Source organism: Taudactylus pleione, unplaced genomic scaffold, assembly GCF_031769625.1.
Source record: "Taudactylus pleione unplaced genomic scaffold, aTauple2 ptg000044l, whole genome shotgun sequence".
NCBI lineage: Eukaryota > Metazoa > Chordata > Amphibia > Anura > Myobatrachidae > Taudactylus > Taudactylus pleione.
This window is the reverse complement of record NW_028284446.1, coordinates 9143257-9165245: the sequence shown is the minus strand read 5'-3', so window position 1 is coordinate 9165245 and position 21989 is coordinate 9143257. Positions and strand designations below refer to the sequence as shown.

The 21989-nt window shown below is 44.2% G+C and overlaps 1 long non-coding RNA gene across 1 annotated transcript in view; it reads right to left on the bottom strand.

Moving 5' to 3' along the window:
* Positions 1 to 16583, bottom strand: part of LOC148537796 (uncharacterized) — a 51151-nt gene extending 34568 nt beyond the window's left edge. Inside the window, exons 1-2 of the long non-coding RNA XR_015873326.1 lie at positions 16472 to 16583; positions 15275 to 15348 (exon numbers count right to left, since the gene is read on the bottom strand). This is a non-coding gene — a long non-coding RNA (uncharacterized LOC148537796). The remainder of the gene's footprint in view (positions 1 to 15274; positions 15349 to 16471) is intronic.
* Positions 16584 to 21989: the final 5406 nt, after the last annotated feature.

Below are 21989 nucleotides of genomic sequence, written 5' to 3'. Positions count from 1 at the left end.
CACGCACCTCTCTACAACAAAGACAACATGTACACCTGCTACTGTGTATAGAACGGTAAAGCTGCTTACCGAGCGGCTAGACTAACCCTTGCACCTAGCCTTTAAGGATCATACGATACCCTTAACTTTGTTCAACAAATATTCACTGTTACACACTTTTTTCCTGCGCAGAAAAATACACGTTAACCCAGATATTGGTAATAGAAAAAAAATGAAAACCTCAATGGCTTTGTTCAAACACGTGGCAGCACAACCGGAAGTAAGTGTAGGCAATTGTGCGACTAGTCGCATACACAGTGATGCGACTAGGCCCACGTGTTATTACCTTAATGCCTTAATGCTATTATGCTACTCCCTCTAAACTTTTATCAACGAGAGAAAACGACTTTTCTCTCCTTGTCCCTGGATTCTGATCAGCGCTTCCTCCACACAATAATTGGCAGTACGCTCTCAGCAACACTGTGCTAATGCATCTCTCAAAAGGCGCCTCCACCCTTTTGCTGAGAGAGAACTGACCGAGTATTACCGTGTATCAGATAACGTGATAAACCTGCTAGCCCCCAACTGTTGAATCGTAAATAACCTTTAGTACATTCCTGCCTATAAACCTCTAATATTCACCTGCCTAGAACCTCTAAGACAAAACCTGCCTATACCTTCTAAAACCACAAGATGTCTCTAATTAGCGTTGTGTTTAATTATACCATTAATAAAACTCTAAGACAGTTGAATAGCAGTCCAACGCGCTAAAGATTATTATTCAGGTAAAGGTACAGATGTTACCACGCTATGATCTAACAATGAGCGCAAAATAAATTGTACAAATATTAGGTCATAAGGTACAGTCAATACATACGCGTGCGCTCTGGGACCAGATACCAGCATCAATAATGAGACCTTCGTCGAACAGCATAACAGGAACACCGAAGACTGGCATCTTGTTTCAGAGCACTCACATATATACCCGTACTGGGATAAGCAATACAATAGAATACGTTGGCAGGTTCTCATTGGTTCCTCTTCTTGCTTCTTCCGTTACGGTACAATTCATAGGTCAGTGCAAAGACTCAACCCAGCCTCTAACAGCCTGATTGTGTTCACCTTCCCGCTGCATAATAAATCTAATCTAACTATGGCATACAACATTTCAAGAAGTTATTCTCTCTAACATTCATATTTCATAGCCGCATGTTCTGATCTTCTCACCGATGCCACTGGAATGCTGTGGGAACAGAGTAGATCAGTACGGCACCAAACACGGTCCAATTGTCATTTACTAAGCCATAGTTACAGAAAACATTCATTTCTTTATATGCTGACATTGCGATTAAACCAAGTAATAATCATTCCTTTTGCGCTGCGGGACCATTGCTTTTAAATGTGTATGCGGGGAGAAATTACACTAAATTGTGTTGTGTGTTTGAGGGTCTGTGGGGCACTTAGCGACCAGCACTAAGTTGGAAAGGCTTCTGTGTATGGCTTCTGTGTATGTGTGTGAGCATGCCAGTATGGGTTTGGGAAAGGTCACTAAAAAGCTGGCTGTGCGTCTAAATAGCTATTTTGCGTTGTCCTATGTTTAACATGAAGTGCAGGGAAAACACCACTAATTTGCTACTTTTTGCTACATCGCGTATGTGTTAATGTGAATGCAGGGGAAAACACCACTACTTTGCTACTGCTCAAATATAAGTTTGTGGTGATTTTAACATGTTGCAAAGTTATTTTATGTCTGCTAAACACTGTCAGTAGGTGTTAGGGGAAGATTGTTAAAAAGCTGTTCGTGCTACTTTTTAGCAACTTTGCGTTGTGAGTAGCAAAATTGCTACTTTTATCAATTTTGCACTGTGGATTGTGTACTATGTATTTTTGACAAAATGGCGCTTGTGTAAGCTTTCTTTTCTATAATGGATGTCTTGCTGCCATTCACAAGATGGCGTCGTGCAGGTTTTCCTGATTGGCAAACAGATTCTGTCTTACCCAATTATTAGGTTTCGACACTTGTTATGCATATCTATTAATAACACTTCATTATAAATATGCAAAGAAAACAGGTTACAAATAAAGAAATGCACATACTAACAATTGATTGTGTAGCATTATCCCCCCTCATTGGCTGCTACATAGTAGACCTAGTTGTAGAAATAGTGACAGATAGCAGCTCATGGGAGATCTGAGCATAAGCGGATATAAGCCCATATACGATCAAATTTAGATTCAGCGTTTCTAGCAAAATAAATTTATTTCTCATGCGCAATTGTGGTGGGCTAACCAATCATAAAACTCCGGCCTTGTGGATGCCATCCAAGAGCGAGCAATACAGACTTTGGCCAGCATACAGACATTCAGTACACACTGATAAGTGTGTCTATCAAGCAAGTGTTCATCTATATTTTCTAGCGTGCATACAATAGGAGTTGAGACAGATTCCCATATTCGGACAGCTTGTTTAAGTAAAGGTAATTATTAGACATATTACCACTAAGAAGAGCCTGCAGAGGAGTATGACCCGGGGTAGCTTGGGATATCATAAGAGCATGTAAGGTCTGAAGATCGGTATCATTGATCCAGTGCCACAAATGTGCCAATTGAGATGCAAAATAATACATACAAAAATAGGTAAGTGCAAGACCCCCTTGTGTACAAGGCCTAGTAAGCACATTCAGTTGAATGCGAGCTCGGCGATCCACCCAAACCAGAGAGGATATCAGGCTATTTATTTGACAGGAAAGTAACTGGGGAAGGAAAATCGTGGAATTGAAATACATATAACAGTTTAGGTTGCAACACCATTTTGATTAAGTTAACACACCCGGTGAGCGATAGTTTACTCCAGATCCTTGCCCCAGCCCATACATAGTCCACCTGAGGCCCCACATTTAAGGTCACATAATCTCGGGGAACATTGGATACCCAAATACCAAGATATTTAAAGGTATTGACCCACTTCAGTGCTACCTGGTCTCACAGGGCATGGTCCTCTAACGAGGAGAATACAGGATTTATCCCAATTTATTTTAAGTCCAGAAAAACTACCAAACTGGGTAATGAGATCAAGAACATGAGGCAGGGAACTGGAATAGTCAGAAACAAAGAGCAACATATCATCAGCGTACAATGCCACCTTGTCTGTTCTGGCTCCCAGCTCCAGTCCCCTGATACCCCTATGTGCCCGAATGAGACATGCCAAAGACTCAATTGCTATAGCAAAAAGGGCAGGAGACAAAGGGCATCCCTGTCTCGCTCCACGCGTTAAAGAAAAAAAAGAGGGAGATAGCCCCAACTGCTAGGGTATTGGTTGAGTCCTGGAGCTGAAACGACTTGATAAACCCACGGCCAATCCCAAAACAGCACAAGGCCTCCCATAGGAAGGGCCCCTCCACAGAATAAAAAGCTTTTGCTGCACCTAGCGAGAAAACAACTGAGGAGGATTCCTGCCCATGAGAGACCTGCAAGCGAGTGAAGAGACGGAGTAGGTTAATGGATGTGGATTTTCCGGTCATAAATCCTGTCTGGTCTGGGTGGATAATTGATAAAATCATAATATTCAACTGAGTGGCTAGCAATTTGGCTAGGATTTTAACGTCTGTAGGGAGAAAAGACATGGGTCGGTAAGAATCAGACAACCTCGGAACCTTCCCCGGCTTAGGCAAGACTACATAAAAGCTTCGATTGTGGGAGGGCAGAGCCCTCATATAGCTGATTAAATAAGTCAAAGAGGTGTGGGACAATTGATTATGTTTTTTGTACAACTCAATAGAAACTCCATCTAGCCCGGGTGCCTTACCACCAGGGAAGGAACGAACAGCCCCATCTACCTCCTCCAGTGTCAGGGAGGAATCCAAATAATCCCTTTCTTCGGCTGTAAAAGTGGGCAGCAGTATACCTGCAAGGTAGGATGGTACAGCCTCTAATTAGCAGGTCAATCTGGATGTATATAAAGCTTGATATCTGGGCCATCCCGGCAGAATCAAGAACTTCAACTACAGCTACAGGGGACCTCTGCTCGAGCTAAATTAGAAAAGTAACTTCCTGGTCTATCAGCTAAAGCATATTGCATATGTGCTACAAACAACAGTCTGTACTGAGGTTCTCATTCAGACCCGATCGCGAGCGCAGGACGCTCGCAAGCGGGTCGATGGTACCCAAATGCGCATGCGCACGACGGAGGGAGCTCAGCACACACCCAGAATAGCAAAAATTTAGGGTACAACAGTCACCTCCCGGGTATACAGGTGTCTGTGATTCCTCTGGTTATATGCCCGGTCACTTTCCTCCACACAGTATCACCTGGTAATTTTCTGCTCCTTATATGAACTCACCATATAAGCAGCACTTTTTGAGACCTTTTCCACCAGCAAAAATTACTGGAATCTGGTAATCTCTGTGCACCAGAGGAGCGCAACTGACTGCAAGTACTGTATTTCTATATTGTGATCAATTAGAGGGTGTTGGTGACCATCCTCACCGTCATTGCAGCACCAGTGGACTTGGAGCGCAAGTTTTTTATTATTATCATTGTGCATTGTAAACCCATATCCCGCTTGGAGGGGTCACTGGTGAACATCTCCCAGCAGGTTAGACTCCGTGCCTTTGGTCAGGTCTCACTAACATCCGATACTTGTGGATGAGGACATACATCCAGGCCCCTTGCCTCCGATTCCTTCCACAACCCGGGACCTCAGCTTTCAGCTCATCAGTAGGAGATCCTCCTGAGCCAGTCGTGACACTCGTCTAATAAGGGTACCCTTTAAGGATTTAAAGGCATCCGAAATTACCGTAGTGGTAGCTGAGCCATGATTATTAGAGAAAAATTCACCCCAGGCAGCCTCTAGTTCTGACCCTGCCCCCATACGTATTAACCAGAAAGGGTTGAGCTTCCAGAAGGAATGCCCGCATTGGCTAGCCAGGTACAACTCAAGTACAAGTGGGGAGTGGTCTGAAATTCCTCTGGGCTTGTATGGAACTGACTTATTTTTAAGCAACAGATTGGAGTAGATCAGGGCAAGGTCAATTCTGGAGAACGAGTGATGGGTATGCAAGAAACAGGAATATTGTTTCTCCATGGGATGCCTCATCTTCCAAGCATCCACCAAACCCAGCGCTGCCACAAGGGCACCAAAGCAACTACTACTAGAGTAAGAAGCACTGGGGGCATTGCTCCACCTATCAAGAACAGGGTCCAATACATTGCTAAAATCCCCCACGCAAACTACAGTTGTATCCGGAAATCTAGCCATAAATTCAGCTGCTTTTTTCATAACCTCAGGTGAGTCGGGCGGTGGGATATATATAGTCAGCAAAAGAATGGGGGCAGCATTTATTCGACACTGTAAGAAAATATAGCTTCCCCAGGGGTCACTCTGTGGGGAAACAAGCTCAAAACCAATTGATCTGCATATAAGGATCGAGACACCCCTGGATGATGAAGTATGTGAGGTATGATAAACCCAGCCAACCCACGACTTTTTAAGTGACATTAATCTACCCCCCAGTAAATGTGTTTCAGTGAGGCATGCAATGTCAGAACCATATTGTCGGAGCTGCCGGAGGACTAAGGATCTTTTAATTTTATGGTTAAGCCCTCGGACATTCCATGACCATTGGCGTAACTAGGGCAGGGCAAGCGGGGCACGTGCCCTGGGCACCATGGGACCAGCAGTGTGAGGGGGTGGGGAGCGCTGCCGGCCACGGTACCGGCCCGCCCTAGTTAGCCAGTGTAGTGCCGACCGCAGTGAGTGCGGTCAGCACTACACATTTACACAGGACCGGCGCTAGGCTTCCCAGCACCGGTCCTGTGCTCCACAGCTGAGCCTCTTCTCTCCCCCCGAGCGCTTGCCCAATAGTGCTTGGAGGAGGGTGGCAGGTGGGCAGGCTAAGGCTGTGCTAACAAACACATCGCTGCCAGCGCTGGCGGCGATGTGTGTTAAACAGCAGCCAATGAGAGTCAGATAGTCATTGACTGCTGCAGCCGCAGCGCCCACTGCAAGAACCGGCTCCCTTCCAGCTCCTGTAGTGAGTAATGGGAGAGACATCATGACGTCTCTCCCATAATGCAGAGCGCGCCAGCCCGAGAGGACTGACGTGCGGACGGCGGCGGTGGGAGCTTGGATTCAGTTAAGAATTTTTCTTTTATTTATTGTTTAATTTCTGTGTATATTTATCGGGAGGGGGGGACTATTACTAAGAAGGGGACTACTACTGGGGGCACTGCTTCGGGGGGGGCCACCACTACCGGGGACTACTACTAGGGGGGATACTGCTGGGGGCACTTCATTGGGGGGGACCACTACTGGGGACTACTACTGGGGGGGATACTGCTTGGAGCACTGCATTGGGGGGGTACCAATACTGGGGACTACTACTGGGGGGGATACTGCTGGGAGTATTGCATTGGGGGGGCCACTAGTGGGGACTACTACTGGGGGGATACTACTGGGGGCACTGCATTTGGGGGGACCACTACTGGGGACTACTACAGGGGGCACTGCATCAAGGGGGACTCCTACTGGGGCTGGCCACTATATAAAGGGCATTGTATAGGGGGGACTACTACTGGGGGCACTGCATTGGGGGGGACAACTACTAGGGGTACTGCACAGGAGGGACTTCTACTGGGGCACTATCTAAGGAGCTTACTACTGGGGGCACTGCATAGGGGGGACTCCTACTGGGGCACTATATAAGGGGCTTACTACTGGGGGCACCGCACATGGGGGACTCTAACTGGGGCACTATATAAGGGACTTTCTACTAGGGGCACTGCACAGGGGGGACCACTACAGGGGGCACTGCATAGGGGGGATAACTACTGGGGGCCTGCATAAGTGGCACTACTGGGGGCCTGCATAAGGGGGATCACTCCTGGGGGCACTGTATAAAGGGCACTGCATATGGGGGATCACTACTGGGGGCCTGCATAAGGGGGATCACTCCTGGGGGCCTGTATAAGGGGAACTAATTGGGGGCTGCATAAGGGGGACCACTACTGGGGGTACTGTATTAGGGGCACTACTGGGGGCCTGCATAAGAGGGACCACTACTGGGGGCATTGTATACTGGGGGTACTATATAAGGGGTACTACTGGGGGCCTGCATAAGGGGGACCACTACTAGGGGCACTGCATAGGGGGGACTGTATAAGGGGCACTGCATTAAGGTGCAAATGGAAAGAAATGTTCCAGTGACAAGAAAGGTGTGTGTCATGTTGTCACGCCCCATTTTTTAGTGGCCACACCCCTTGCGACCATGCCCATCTTTCGCCGCAGACGCGCGCACATAGTTGAGGGGGGGGGCCTCCATTTTCAAATTTGCCCTGGGCTCCAAATACCCTAGTTACGCCACTGTCAATGGCACAATTTTTAGTGGAGCAGCCATCATCAAAGACTACAGAAACCTGCAACAGTACAATGGGTGGCCGTTAGAATGTGCAGAACAACCAAATAAATAGGATAAATATACAGCTGTATATGCATAAGAAAGAGAAGTGTCACGAAACAAAATAAGTTAATATGACATCAAAATAGAGACATCCATTAAAAAAAATACAAAAGGAAAGCCCCAACCCTTGTTCCCTCCCCGTATACCTAACCCCAACTTAAGCATACCTAAATCCCAAACCATAAAACCTAACAACTATCCCAATACAATAGTCCCCCTATAAAATGTGGGGAAAATAAATTAAATGACCCCTAGACATGAGGGAGCTCTCCAGCCGAGGACGCCCTCGGTGCCCCTGTAAAACAACTGGGAAAGGTGCACAAACCTAAACATTATAAGTGCAGTATAAAAGCAGCATAAAATTATATAGTGCATACAGAATACAATGCAGTAAACCAAGAAATATACAGTAATTAGTGTTAGCAACTATTAACGAATAGGAAATCAGTTATCTCATAATACTAGCAGAATATCTGATGACAAACAATTAGTAGCTTAGAGATCACAGCAAAAATACAAAGAGCACCCATCATATGGGAAATCAGCAGTCTGTAACCAGAATTAAAGCATGGTGAGTCCAAGGCAGATTGTGATTGAACTGAATTAATCTTCAAAGCACCTGTCTGCGACCGAGCCTGGTGCGGTCAAACCATAGGGCAGCCTCATATGGAGACATAAAGAACTTGCTTTCCCCATCAGCAATGACTCTTAGCTTGGATGGAAATAACATTGCATATGGGAGATTTAATTAACGCAAGCGTTTCTTACTAGGCATAAATTGAGTTCTCTCCTTCTGCACATCGATAGAGAAATCAGGAAATCATGAGACTCGGTACCCATTCCTCTCCATAGGGCCTTTGACACGAACTAGTCTGAGAACTGCGTCGCAATCTTGATAATGTAAAAATTTGGAGGTGCTCCAGGTGGAGGTTCCCTAGTAGGGATTCGATGAGCCCTTTCCATTATGAAATGAGTAGTAATTGCATCGTGACTGTAGACTTCCAGAAGCCATTTTTCTATAAATTCTTCAGGGTTAGCCCTCTTCCTTTTCCGGCAAACCCACGAAGCGAACATTGTTGTGGCGTAGTCGCCCCTCCATATCTGACAACTTGCATGGCACGGCTGCCATCTGAGAATCCAATGTGGTAACTCATACTTTAAGCGGGGAGAACGAATCTTCCAAGGTGGAAATGCGTGTCTTAGCCTCTCCAACCCTCTCGCGGACGTGCTGTAGGTCTTAATGAAAAATTTACATATTAGACTGTACAGAGTCAATCTGGTCAGCCAGGCGCTTCTCACTGGTAGTTACAGCATCCAACACCTGCTGTAAGGTGATATCTGGGGCCTGTGCGGCATAAGGAATGGTAGTTGAAGGAGGTAATTGGTCAGGAGGTGCCACAGAATCTTCCGTCTGCAGTGTATTAGACACAGAGGTACAGGCAAATCGCTCCAACTTAGCAGCAGCTGCTGCATGATGTGTTTTCCCCATAACTGAAGGGCAGCACAAGCTAGTGGTATACAGTATAAGGAGAGGTACTGAAACCAGAGAGACGAGGGGTTAACTGGTATAAGATGGCCGCTTCCAGGCAGTCAGAGAGACCAGCGTTGAACAGCAGGGGGAAGAGCAGACCGACACTGCCGGTCAGAAGGCCCGGGGGTGGTGAGGCACTCACTTGTAACTGCCGCGTGTCCCACAGTGAGCTCCGGCGGCTGCAGGGTCTCCCAGCGGCACACGCGGCATGTAGGGGGAGGCGGGAACCGGAGACGTGAGGAAGGACAAGAGGAGGCGGAAGATGGAGCTGCGAGGACGGACAGGAGGAGGCGGGAGATGGCTCAAACTGCTCCCACACCAGCAACAGACCTTCCCTCACCAGTCAGGTATAACGGGCACCCCTGGGCAGAGGTTAGGATATTGAATGCGGATAGTGCGGCTGGAGAGCTCAGCAAGGTGCTAGCTACTCCATGTCCACTGTGGCCACGCCCCCCCCCCCCCCTCCCCCGTTCATGGACTTTTTTTAGTCTTCTCTTTAATCTGACTTCTTGCAAAACTGACACCCCCAGCCATCTCTCAGCACCTTCTCTGACGGAATCGGTATGCGGCCGGTGGTTCAATTCCCGGCAGCGCCTGGCCGACAAAAGCAGAGCCCCCGACAGCGGAAGCCTGACAGTGCTGGAAATCCCGATCGTCGCTAAGGTAAGTATAAACTAACCTAACCTAAGCCCCTAACCCTCCTTAGGGGTGCCTAACCCTAACCTCCCCCCAAGTGCCTAACCCTAATCCCCCCTTCCCCGCTGCCTAAACCTAAGTCCCCCCCGGGGATACCTAACCCTCCCTCCCCCAAGCCTAACCCTAACCCTCCCGGGGTGTGCCTAACCCTAAGTCCCCCCCGGGTGCCCTAAACCTAACCCTCCCCCCCCCCCGCGGCTGTCCGCTTGCGGCACCCGGCATCCCATTGATCGGGATGCCGGGCGTCAGGGAAATTAGGTCATTTATCCCACGCCAGGATACAGCAGTCGGGAAGCCGGCTGTCGGGATTCCGGCAGCTGGCTTCCCGATTGTATACCTCTCTGACACCCCAGTTGTCTCTCAGAACCCCATTCTCTCACAGCCCAAGCCGTCTCTCAGCAACCCATTCTATGACCTCCCCAGTTGTGTTAGTACCCCATTCTCTGACACCCCAGCCGTATCTCAGCACCCCATTCTCTCACAACCCCAGCTGTCTCTCAGCACCCCATTCTATGACCTCCCCAGCTGTCTCAGCACCCCATTCTCCGACACAGCAGCCGTCTCTAAGCATCCCATTGACATGCCATGCCATCTCTCCAGCACCCCTTCTCTGACAACCCTAATCACCTGTCAGCACCCTATTCTCTCACAGCCCAAGCCATCTCTCAGCACCCCATTTTCTCACATACCCAGCACCCCATTGTCTGTCAGTCCCAGCTGTCTCTTAGCACACCATTTTATGACCTTCCCAGCCATCTCTCAGCATCCCACTCTCTGACACCCCCAACTGTCTCTAAGCACTCCATTCTCTGATTCCCTGACACCCCCAGCCATGTCTTAAAACCCCATTCTTTGACACCCCCAGCCATCTCTCCTGTATGCACCAAGCTTGTTCTAGTTTCCTCCCTCATACCAAATATATAATGGTATGTTAATAAGCTGCAGACAAAAAAATATACGTAGTGTGTATGGGTCCATGTGCTAATGAAAATAGATTGGGGGGGGGGGGTAATCATAGTTTTGCACTTGGGCCCATACTTGCAATGGGCTCTCGCACATGCGTGGTCTGATGACTAGCAGCATGGCCTGCCCTCGAACCAGGAAGTAAAGTGATCACCTTACTTTTACACATAACAGTTACACATAACAGGGACAGGCCCCTGCATGTATTTTTAAGACATCTGCTAGGCTGCTACTCCAACCACCCTGCCTGATACTAAACCTCATGGCCTGGTGCTTCACTACTTTAAAATTTATGCCCAACAAGCCAAAGCTTCTCTTAACACTGAATCAAATCAGTTTGCAGATTTTCCAACATGTTTTCTTGGCTCATTTTGTGTAAACAGCAATACAATCAAATTTCCTGGCTCTCTACCCTGTCCAGAAATAAAATACTACTCCCAGTAAGGTAGATAAATACTGATTCTAATAATCTAATTAATTTATAATAATATTATTTTTCCATGTATTAAATGTATTATGTTGGAAACTAAGAATACGGAATGTACGAGTACTGTGAAATGTTGTGACAATTTCTAAATAAACAATCTTTGTGAAAATAGCTGTCATTGCATTTGGTGACTATAGAATGATAAAAGATGGATATGCCATGAGGAAAATTATGGTACAGTAAAAGTGGTATGGTCTTTTACATTCAAAACATTCCTTGAACATTCAAGTGACAGAAAACTATCAAATTCCCCAAGTATATCGGCATCAGATCCATAACATTAATAACATAACATACACTAACATATATTATTCACAAAATATCTACTCTTTATCTACAACAGTAAACACTAGTGCATTATGGTGCATACACACGGTCAGATTTTGTGTCAGATCTGAACGATAGCGATTTTAAAAATCATTCAGTCGTTCTTATCTGAAAGAAAATCTGACATGTGAGCCTGCAACGATGAACGATGTGCGTTCCCACATGTCCGATAACGATATCTGACATCTGATGGGTTTGCAGTCAGATTTGGACGACATCATTCATTTTAATACTGTCTGAAATCGTTCAAATCGTTGGTAAAATCGTTCAAATCGTTCTTCCGACAGATCTGACCGTGTGTACACACCATTACATGTGGTCAGCAGATGATTCAAAACATCTGGTTTAGCAGCAAGAGTGGTCACACACATGTCATAGCAGTCTGGGAAACCACTGACTACCAACATGGGCTACAGTACATGGAAAACATTTTAAATTCTCCAATACCACATTGGTGCATTATCATGTGTAGGCTTCTTCTTATGTAATCTCTTCTGATTAATTAAATATATTTTATTGCTGAGATTTGCTTTCATACACTTTCTGTAGCTCCTCCAACTTTTTTTTGTCATTTTCTATTTGCATAAGTTCAGAATTTGAATATCATATAAGGCAGTGGGTGCCACAGGGCAATTGCAGGGGTGCCACAGGTTGGTGGTCAAAGACCAAATTAAATTTTTTATGGTCAATTTAATAGGCAAAACCAGAGCTGGTGGCTGCCATTCATAAAATACATGGACAAACAGATCTACCACCACATATCTGACCCTAAGGATAAGAGGTAATTGATTAGTACATTTCTGCTGAACTTGTCAATAAGATACTTTTGGCCTAGACCAGAGGTTCCCAAACGCGGTCCTCAATGCTCCCACACAGTTCAGGTTTTATAGATATCCATGGTTGAGAACAGGTGGTTAAATCAGATTGACTGAGGTACTAATTAAGCCAGATGTGCTCAACCATGGATATCTCTAAAACCTGAATTGTTGTGGAGCCTTGAGGACAGCGTTTGAGATCTCTGGCCTAGGGGTTCCAGTAAAAAAAAATGTTGATACTCTGGGGCGCCATGATTCAAGAAAGTTTGGAAACCACTGGTCTATGCTAAAGGCAATGGCACATTGGGATTTTGATGTTACCTGATCCATATATGGTACCTAGGAGAGGAATAGTCACTGCCTTTTATGTACAATCCACATACCTGCCCTTATTAGCAGCAGCTTCCAATTGCTTCCATGACTGGTAGTTCTGGTTTGTCAGATTGGATACTGTGAAAGTTATTAAGTTGCTATTGGTAGCCAATTTTCTTACACTTCTGATTCCAATGTTATCCTAGGTACACAACTTATTAGCTAAAGATAATTCAGGACATTGTCTAAAAAAAAAGTTGGAACATCCTACTGCATCTTGTAGGAGCCACTGACTGCTATACCTATTCAGACTCCCATTGCCTTGGTCCAGCAAGCTCTTTTTTGCCGTTTACTAATGTTTATGCCTGAAATTTAAAGGGCAATACCTTTACTAAAATTATTGCCCTTTTACATTTTGAGCATAAACACAATTGGAAGCAAATACACCCCTTAGTGAATAATACCGTTCACAAATGACCCAATCCACACAAATTAAGACAAATTTTCTGATTAATAAAAATTGTTGTAACATTACAGGAAAGAGAATACAGAACAGTTTAGCCTTCTCTTAACCTGGTATTACTTCTTGCCTTGAGTTCCACTGCAACCCTTCAAGTATAATCTTACGTATTCACAATTAAGAAACTAGCAATAACTTTCCAAACTAATTGAGAATGATAATTATGAACAGTTATTATATGTTTATATTACACACTATACAAAGTCATTCACTCTAATTTCTGGCCCAGTGGAGGTTACAACCTATATTCCCTAACACATGGATAGAAACACACATAGAATTACATTTTTATCAGAAGCCAATTAACCTACAAGTATGTTTTTGAATTTTGAGAAGAAACTCTGTATGAGGTTTATATGTTCTCCCTGTGTTAGAAGACTCAAACCCTTGACCTCAGGACTGCGAGGCAGCAATGCTAGCCACTGTGCCACAATGCTAGCAGTAAGGGTTATTAATTCCTTTGAGAATGTTATTGTCATAATGAAACTTATCAGATAACTAGGATATCACCTATTGTCATTTAGGTAATATAAACTGCCTGCAAAGACCAGTGTGCCTTTTTTGTGATGACCGATAATAAAGGTACACATGGAATACCTTTGTTGAATACTAGCAATGAACTGAAGACATTCACACAAGTAAACTTCATCTATGTGATTATTTTGCCTTTAATTATCTGTGACTGTGTCGTTCCCAATTCATGTTTGCTTTGCTCAACATTTCCATGTTTAGATTGGTTTTATAAGGAATTCTCAAGTTTCATTGTTTGCATTAACAGTTGTGGACTTTTTATTCTGGATTTACAATAAAGGTATACATGTGCTACATTCACTGTATCTTTCACATAGGAATGATATGTGTATAAGGTGTAGTATGGTTTATTAAGCAATAGAGAGCTTTTTATATATGTTACATACGGTGAGTGCTTTTATTGAGAATTCCAAGCAGTGCCTATCTAGATTATTGTGTACATGCAACATGAAGAATATGCTGTTTTGAAAACACTGGTGATATGTACTAAACATTACAAGCCCCAGATATACAGCACAGATACAATGCAGAGCAAGGAATTTAAAATGTTTTGGATTATGCCTCCTCCTTGCTTTGTACAATTTGTTTGTGAACTCAATCTGTTAATACATAAAAACATAACTGCAATTTTGTTCAGCATCCCTAATATTCAGTGCAATATACTTCATTCCCAGCTTATGATTTGTTTTTCTTAGCTATATAAAAAAGCATGGTAAATATTTCCTTTTTTAAAGTTGTATAACTGGTAACTTCTGACTAGTCAGAGGTTTTCCGTGTCCACTTGCTTCTTTGACAACTGTCTGAGGCTTATTTGGGAGAATTTTAATAATAGGATGAGGTCTATGAAATTGTGGGGTCTATTTACTAAGCCTCGGATGGAGATAAAGTTACCAGCCAATCAGCTCTTAACTGCCATGTCACAGGCTGTATATGAAAAATGACAGTTAGGAGCTGATTGTTTGGTACACTTTATCTCCATCCAAGGCTTAGTAAATAGACCCCTGAATCTTATTTCATATGTGAATGACGCGTACAGAAAGCAACACACAAACCTTATGGAAAACATGCTAAAATAGGGTTCCATGCTAAAATACCAACTTACCTTGAAATGTAAAATTTTCTGTTATCATTTGCTGTTTTTTATCATAATATATAATAAACTGCTCAACAGTTCTTCATTATTATTAGATATAAAAATCATAATGATGACTGATATTTCTTCTAGAAAAAGACAAAAAGTATGCCAGCGAAGTTTATCAAGGGTTATTGCTACTTGTTCTATAAAGTGCCGCACAAATTGGAAGCTGCTCAAATGAATACATAGGCTGGGACAAGTGCATGAAATTGTGAGATTATCCAGATAAGAAAATCACAAAAAAATTCCCCCAGACAGTAAAAGGGTATTTTGTTTGTGTTCTTCTTGCCTAGATTACCCCACCCTTTCACGCACTTGTCTCAACCTATAAATTGATTTGACCAACTTCTAATCTGTGTATCATTTTCTGAAGGCACATTAGGGATCAGCAGCTAACAGGGAGTGGAAGGTTTCTCTGTGCTCTAGGCAAAGCTTCAGGATACTGCCCCTCCTCCACCCAATACCCACTTCCGAGTCCCTTGCACACTTAACTTTGTAAAATGAAAATAATAACTCTTACCTCCATCTGGCTGGTTGGTAAAGCTGCAGTCCACAAATACTGGTCTGATGCAGAACGTTGTCCATGCTCCACTGCTGACCAGGGGAAAATTGATTCAATTTCAGAATAAAGCAATAAAAAAAGTAACTCGTCACAATAATACAGGAACTTGTTTGGGCCTGATTTATCATGGAGCATTTTTTTTTTTTTTAATCTTTAGTTTACTGCGTTTGTTTTTATTGTGCTACAAACCAGCTGACTTATTAAAGACATTTAAAAACCTATATTTAATAAAATTGGCAGTTTGTAACTCACAAAAAAAATCTGAGAAAACAATCATACCCCTTGTCTATGCATTATGTATTTATATCTGCACATTACATTAAGTGTATATTTTTTATTCCGAGAAAAAAAAATCTCAACCAGCTTTTTTTGTTACATATCGTCTGCTCTCCATCTTTTTCCCTTACATGCTGCTCTGGCCAAAAGCTTTACCATCTTTTCTCTCACATGTTCTGTAACTACTAGCTTTTCTATCACACACTGCCCTTCACACCAGCTTTTTCCTCACCGATCCCTCTGTCCATAAGTTCTTCTCACATATGCCCCCCTGCCTAACAATTTTCCTCACATGTCCCTCTGCCTGACAGCTTTTCCCTTACATGCCACCCTCTGTCAACTATTATTTTTCTCACATGCCATCACCTGCCCAATAGGCTTTCTCCTAGAATGTCCTTTTCTGTAAACAAGATTTGCCTTCACATGTCCCTGTGCCCATCAAATTTTCTCACATGCCCCTCTGTATGCTACCTCTTTCCTTATATGCCACCTCCTGTCCACTATAATTTCTATCACAACCAACTGTATCTAGATTTTCTCCCAAATGCTCCCTACTACCAAACCAACATTTCCCTCACATGCTTCTCGGTCAACCAATTTTGCTCAGATATGCCTCTCTGCCCACTTACTATTCTCTTATATGCCATCCACTGCCCACTTTCACTTATATCACATGCCACCATCTGTCCACTAGATTTTGCGATAAATGCTCACTACTGCCCAACTGATTTAATTATACATGCCCCTCTGTCCTAGCTATTACCTTAGATGTCCTTCTGCCCACTAGTGTATCCTGCATTTGACCCATTTTAACCTGCCCACCAGATACCGCTGCCTACATGGATGATGGGTTGATAATATCACAGTTAGATAATTCACCTCTTTTTAAACTCAATGCCGTCTCCTGAGTTCTCTTTTCTGGGTGCAGCTTTTGGCAACGTGATGGTCGACCAGGGGTTGACTCTGAAAACTCTTTTCCAACTCACAATAAATGACTGGGGGTTACACACACAAAGTAAAAAGGGAAAATACACATTTATTAAAAGCCTGACAACTAGAAGGCCAATAATTCAATTAATAATGAATTAAGAAAAAAGAGCTTGTTATCAGATGTGGTAACGTGGCTTGAGTGACAGCAACAGTGAAATATAATCTTCATATAAAATGGCAAAATCATACATTTGGTACAAAAGAATAGCATTAATATAGACACAGTTGCATGACACCCATTAATGATATGTACATTAGTCAGTACAAACACTGATACAGAATATGTCAGGTCACAATTACAATGATAGCAAGTGCTTAGCAAGTTTAGCATGTAACATAGAAACATAGAATTTGATGGCAGATAAGAACCACTCTGCCCCTTTTCATTTATTCTTTTGGCAACTTCAACCCTATTTGCTCTTTACGGCTCTCTTAAGGATATCCTTATGCCTATCCCAAGCGTATTTAACTTGTTCCACCGTCTTGGCTTCAATTACCTCTGATGGGAGGCTATTTCACTTATCCACTACATGTTCTATGAAGAAATTTTCCTCAGATTTCCTCTGAGCCTACCTCCCTCCAGTCTCAGTGCATGTCCTCGTGTTCCTGTACATCTCTTCCTTTGAAGAATGCTTCCCTCCTGTACCTTGTTAAAAGCATTCATGTATTTGAAAGTTTCTATCATGTCCCCCCTTTCCCTTCTCTGTTGCAAACTATACATATTAAGATCTTTTAGTCTTTCCGGGTAGGTTCTGTGCTGTAGGCCATGCACCATTTTAGTTGCCCTTTGTACCGTCTCTAGTGTGTTTATATCCTTCTGGAGATATGGCCTCCAGAACTGAATACAGTATTCTAGATGAGGCCGTACCAAAGACCTATACAGTATCACTTTTTTTTCCCTGCTACTGATTCCTCTCCCTATGCAACCAAGCATCTGACATTTACTACAACTCTGTTTCCTATCCTGCAACCAAGATCTTATCCATTCAACAGTCAAAGAATCCAATCCCAAGCTTTCCAGTTTGTTTATCATTCTGCGATGCAAGACCGTGTCAAAACCCTTACTAAAGTCTAGATAAGCTACATCTACAGCCCCCCCTTGATCTATTACTTTTGCCACCCAGTCAAAAAAGTCACCATATGATTAATAATGTATCTGAATCATAACATGTACCCACATCAACCAGAGGTGGGAGTCTAACATGGGCAACATTCACATCTTGCCCTACATGCACAGACCCTAAACTGGCTAACAGCATGTGGGTGTATGTAAGAAAGACAACAGAGCTTGGAAAGCTAATGGAATGACTGAATGCCAAGTAATAAATACCTAGGGTCCCAAGGCCTAGAAACAAGCAAGCTTATAATTAAATCACTAATCACTCTTTGAGAACATTTTGTCAGGTTGGGTGTGCGCAGTTGCGCCTCCACAGCGACAGTGACAGGATAACTGGGCGCCAGTGATTACTATACTAATAGGGACCTGAAAGCAATGCTCCTGGATTTAGTGTGTGAAGAGAAGCTGTGGAGAGATAGGAGGAGAGCTCTGGAAGGACAGCGGGGCAGGCTGATGGTCACCTGACCTGTCAGGGAGACAAGTACTGTAAATGGGAATGTTTAATCTGCAAGACATCTAGGAGCATCAAGACTACATTCACTTATTAGCGAGTGTGGTTAGTTAGAGAAAGGCTGTACCAGTGCCTAGTGTGAGAAAGAAATTTGGAGTGACTATCACAGAGTTAGAAGCAGAGGTGTGAGTCAGGATTGCAGAGCTATCACGTTAGAATGCCAGCTGTTTTGACTAGAAATCAAAGCATTTTATTATGTAATATAAGTAGAAGAAATGTGCTGGAATTTAATGTTAGGGATGTAATAATGTTACATTGTTTATTCCATCAAAGAAGGAGATCTGGTGCCCGTTCTTTTTGCATCAACCATGCCCAAGCTTTGTTGCTGCCAAACCTGCATGTGCAGGTAATAATCCTGTCTTCCTAAATGCCCACAAAGACCTGAAGAATAAGAAACTGAGCTAGCGGTAGCTGGCACACGCCAGTGCCATACAGAGGTAGGTGCCATATAGACTTGTAGGCAGGGGTCTTCCAAAAATAACCAGATCTGCCTATTGGCGCATACACTGTCAGGTCTGGGTTATTTTTGAACCCGGGATGGATGCAGGAGAAAAAAACAGGAATAGGTTTGCAGTATAGAAATGCAGCAGGTTTAATTGAAGTATTATTATTCATGAAATGGTAATAAACAGGTAACTGGCAGTAAATGAACAAGTCTGAGTGATGTGAGGCAGAAACAAAAGTCTTGACGGAAAAGCAAATCCAAATAGCGCAGCTGAAAATCAGTGACAGGCAGAGAAACAGCAAGTCCAATGGAGGGGTAATTGAGGAGCAGAAGTCTGTGTTACAGGAGTGGGCTCTGAATCTAGAGAGCTGACAGAGTCACAACAGTGAGGTAAGTATCGGGGTATAGCAGGGTAGATGGGGGTATCCGGGAACATCCTGAGAAGGAGACAGAGCAGGTAACGAGTCACAGCTGGGACTGCAATAACAAATGAGCTAGGGAGCACAGAGAACTCTCACACAGCTATGCTGTGTATACATTGCACTAGCAACTAGAGGGTGTGTTGAACACCATTAAGTACCATGGGAATATGCATGATTGGCTGCTGAGAGTTCACACCAGATGCTCCGACCTAATTGGCCCATTCAGGTCACATGCCCAAATCCAAGATGGTGGCGCCCAGCAGTCCCCAGTGCGACAGCACTGCCAGTTTCACCTGTCACCACATGGCCTTTACCTTTAGGACATACACGTGCACCTCGCGCCAACCTCCAGACACCAGCACCCCCACCGGTAGGACTACGCCAAAGCACCCACACAGGCAGAGACCGAGACTCAACAGGTAAAACAGCTCTGGTTATGACAGTACCCCCCTCCTTTACGAGTGGCCTCCGGACACTTTCCAGGCTCATCGGGTTAGAGGCATGAAACTTGCGAATGAGGCTAGGAGCATGAACATCCTCTGCTTTAATCCAGCATTGCTCCTCTGGGCCATAACCCTTCCAGTCCAGTAGGTACTGCAAATGTCCATATCGAAGGCGAGCGTCCAGGACTTGTTTTACTTCGAATTCTACCCCTTTTTCAGTGAGAACTTTAGGAGGAGTTGGTAGGAATTTGAAGAATTTATTGAGAATGAGGGGTTTTAATAGGGAAATGTGAAATGAATTAGGGATCTTGAGGTAAGCAGGTAGTTATAGACGGTAAGCCACAGAGTTAATGACCTCGATGATGGAGAATGGACCGATGAACCGGGGGGCAAATTTCATGGACGGCACCCCGAGACGTAAGTTGCGAGTGGAAAGCCAGACCTGATCCCCTGTTTGCATCTTGGGAACAGTTCTATGTCTCCTATCTGTTCCTTTTTTATTGCATTGAGAGGTCTTGAGAAGAGTAGTATGAACTTTTGTCTAGATCTGAGCAAATTTCCGTAGAGTAGAGTCAACTGCAGGAACATCATAGGTTGGTAGATCTTTGAATTCAGGAACTCTAGGATGGAGACCATAAACCACAAAGAATGGTGACTGACCGGATGAAGAGTGGTAAGAGGAGTTGTGTGCAAATTCTGCCCAAGGGAGAGAATCAGACCAGTTATCTTGGGAGGACGTCATGTAGATTCGTAAAAAGGTTTCTAGGTCTTGGTTCACCCTCTCTGTGGAACCATTGGTTTGAGGATGATGGGCTGTAGAGAAATTTTATTTTACTTGAAGAGTAGAACAGAGAGCTCTCCAAAATTTGGCCACGAACTGTACTCCGCGGTCCGATACGTTCTCAGTTGGGAGTCCATGTAGGTGAAATATATGATGTACGAATTACAGAGCCAGTTCGGGAGAGGAGGGTAGTTTTTTGAGTGGTATATAATGGACCATCTTAGAGAAATGGTCGACCACCACCAAAATGGTGTTGTAGCCATTGTACACTGGCAAGTCATTCACAAAATCCATGGATAGATGGGTCAATGGACAAGTAGGAATAGGAAGAGGCACCAAATCTCCAGCAGGGACTTGTCTAGATGATTTATGTTGAGCACACTGAGTGCAAGAGGTAATGAACTCAGCCACCTGTGATTTCATGGCAGGCCACCAATAGGAACGCTGCAGAAACTCTAATGTTTTATGAATACCTGTATGGCCAGCAAAGCGGAATGAATGAGCCCAAGACAGTAGTTGCTTCCGTAATTCCGGAGCCACGAAGGTTTTTCCAAGAGGAGGTTGTACCCGAATGGTAGCAAAGACTTTTGAGTCGAGGACTGGGGTTTCTCTGAGGACTTCCATATTACTATTTGAAGCGTGACAGAGCATCGGCTTTCTGATTGAGAGATCCAGGACGATAGGTCAGAGAAAAATTAAAACGTAAAAAGAATATGGTCCAGCGTGCCAACCTTGAACTGATGCATTGAATATTTTTTAGGAACAGCAGGTTACGATGGTCGGTGTATACAGTAAATGGGAACTTGGCCCCTTCGAAAAGGTAACACCACTCCTCCAAGGCTAACTTGACTGCCAGCAACTCCTGTTCTCCTATGGCGTTGTTTCTCTCTGCCGGAGAGAATTTTTTAGAAAATCTTGTTGTCCTCAAATCTCTGTGAGAGAACAGCCCCCACTGCCTCAGAAGAAGCATCCAACTCTAAGAAAAGAGACCTGTTGGTGTCTAGTTGTCTCAAGACTGGAGCCGATATAAAGGCCTGCTTCAACATTTGAAATGCTGTCTCTGCCTTGGGAGGCCACCAGGAGGGAACGGCTTCTTTACAGGTTAAGGCGGTGATGGGCGCCACAAGAGACGAAAATCCTCTAATGAACTTCCTATAATAGTTAGAAAAACGGAGGAGTCTTTGTACTGCCTTTAGAGAATTGGGACGAGACCAGTCCAGAATTGATTGAACCTTTTTGGGATCCATCTCCAATCCCGAGCCGGAGATAATGTACCCTAAGAGTGGAACGAAAGGAACTTCGAAGGCGCATTTCTCAAGTTGCAGTACAGGTTATTTCTTCTCAAGCAAGTCAGGACTTCTTTAACATGACGTTGATGTTTTTTGAGGTCAGAAGAGAAAATTAAGATATCGTCCAAATACACAACTACATAAACATAGAGTAAGTCTCTGAATATCTCGTTCATGAAATTCTGGAAGACTGCAGGGGCATAACAGAGTCTAGCGTTCCCGCTAGGCTGTTTTAGCAGGGTGCGGCACCCTGCCCTCCTTCTGGAGGGCAAAAAGCACCCTGCCCTCCAGAAGGAGGGCAAAAAGCACCCTGCCCTCACAGGCTGCAGGTGCAGTCTTCACCCACGGGATGCAGTGTCCCGCGGGTGGAGAAATGTGCGGTGACCCGGTCACCGCCGG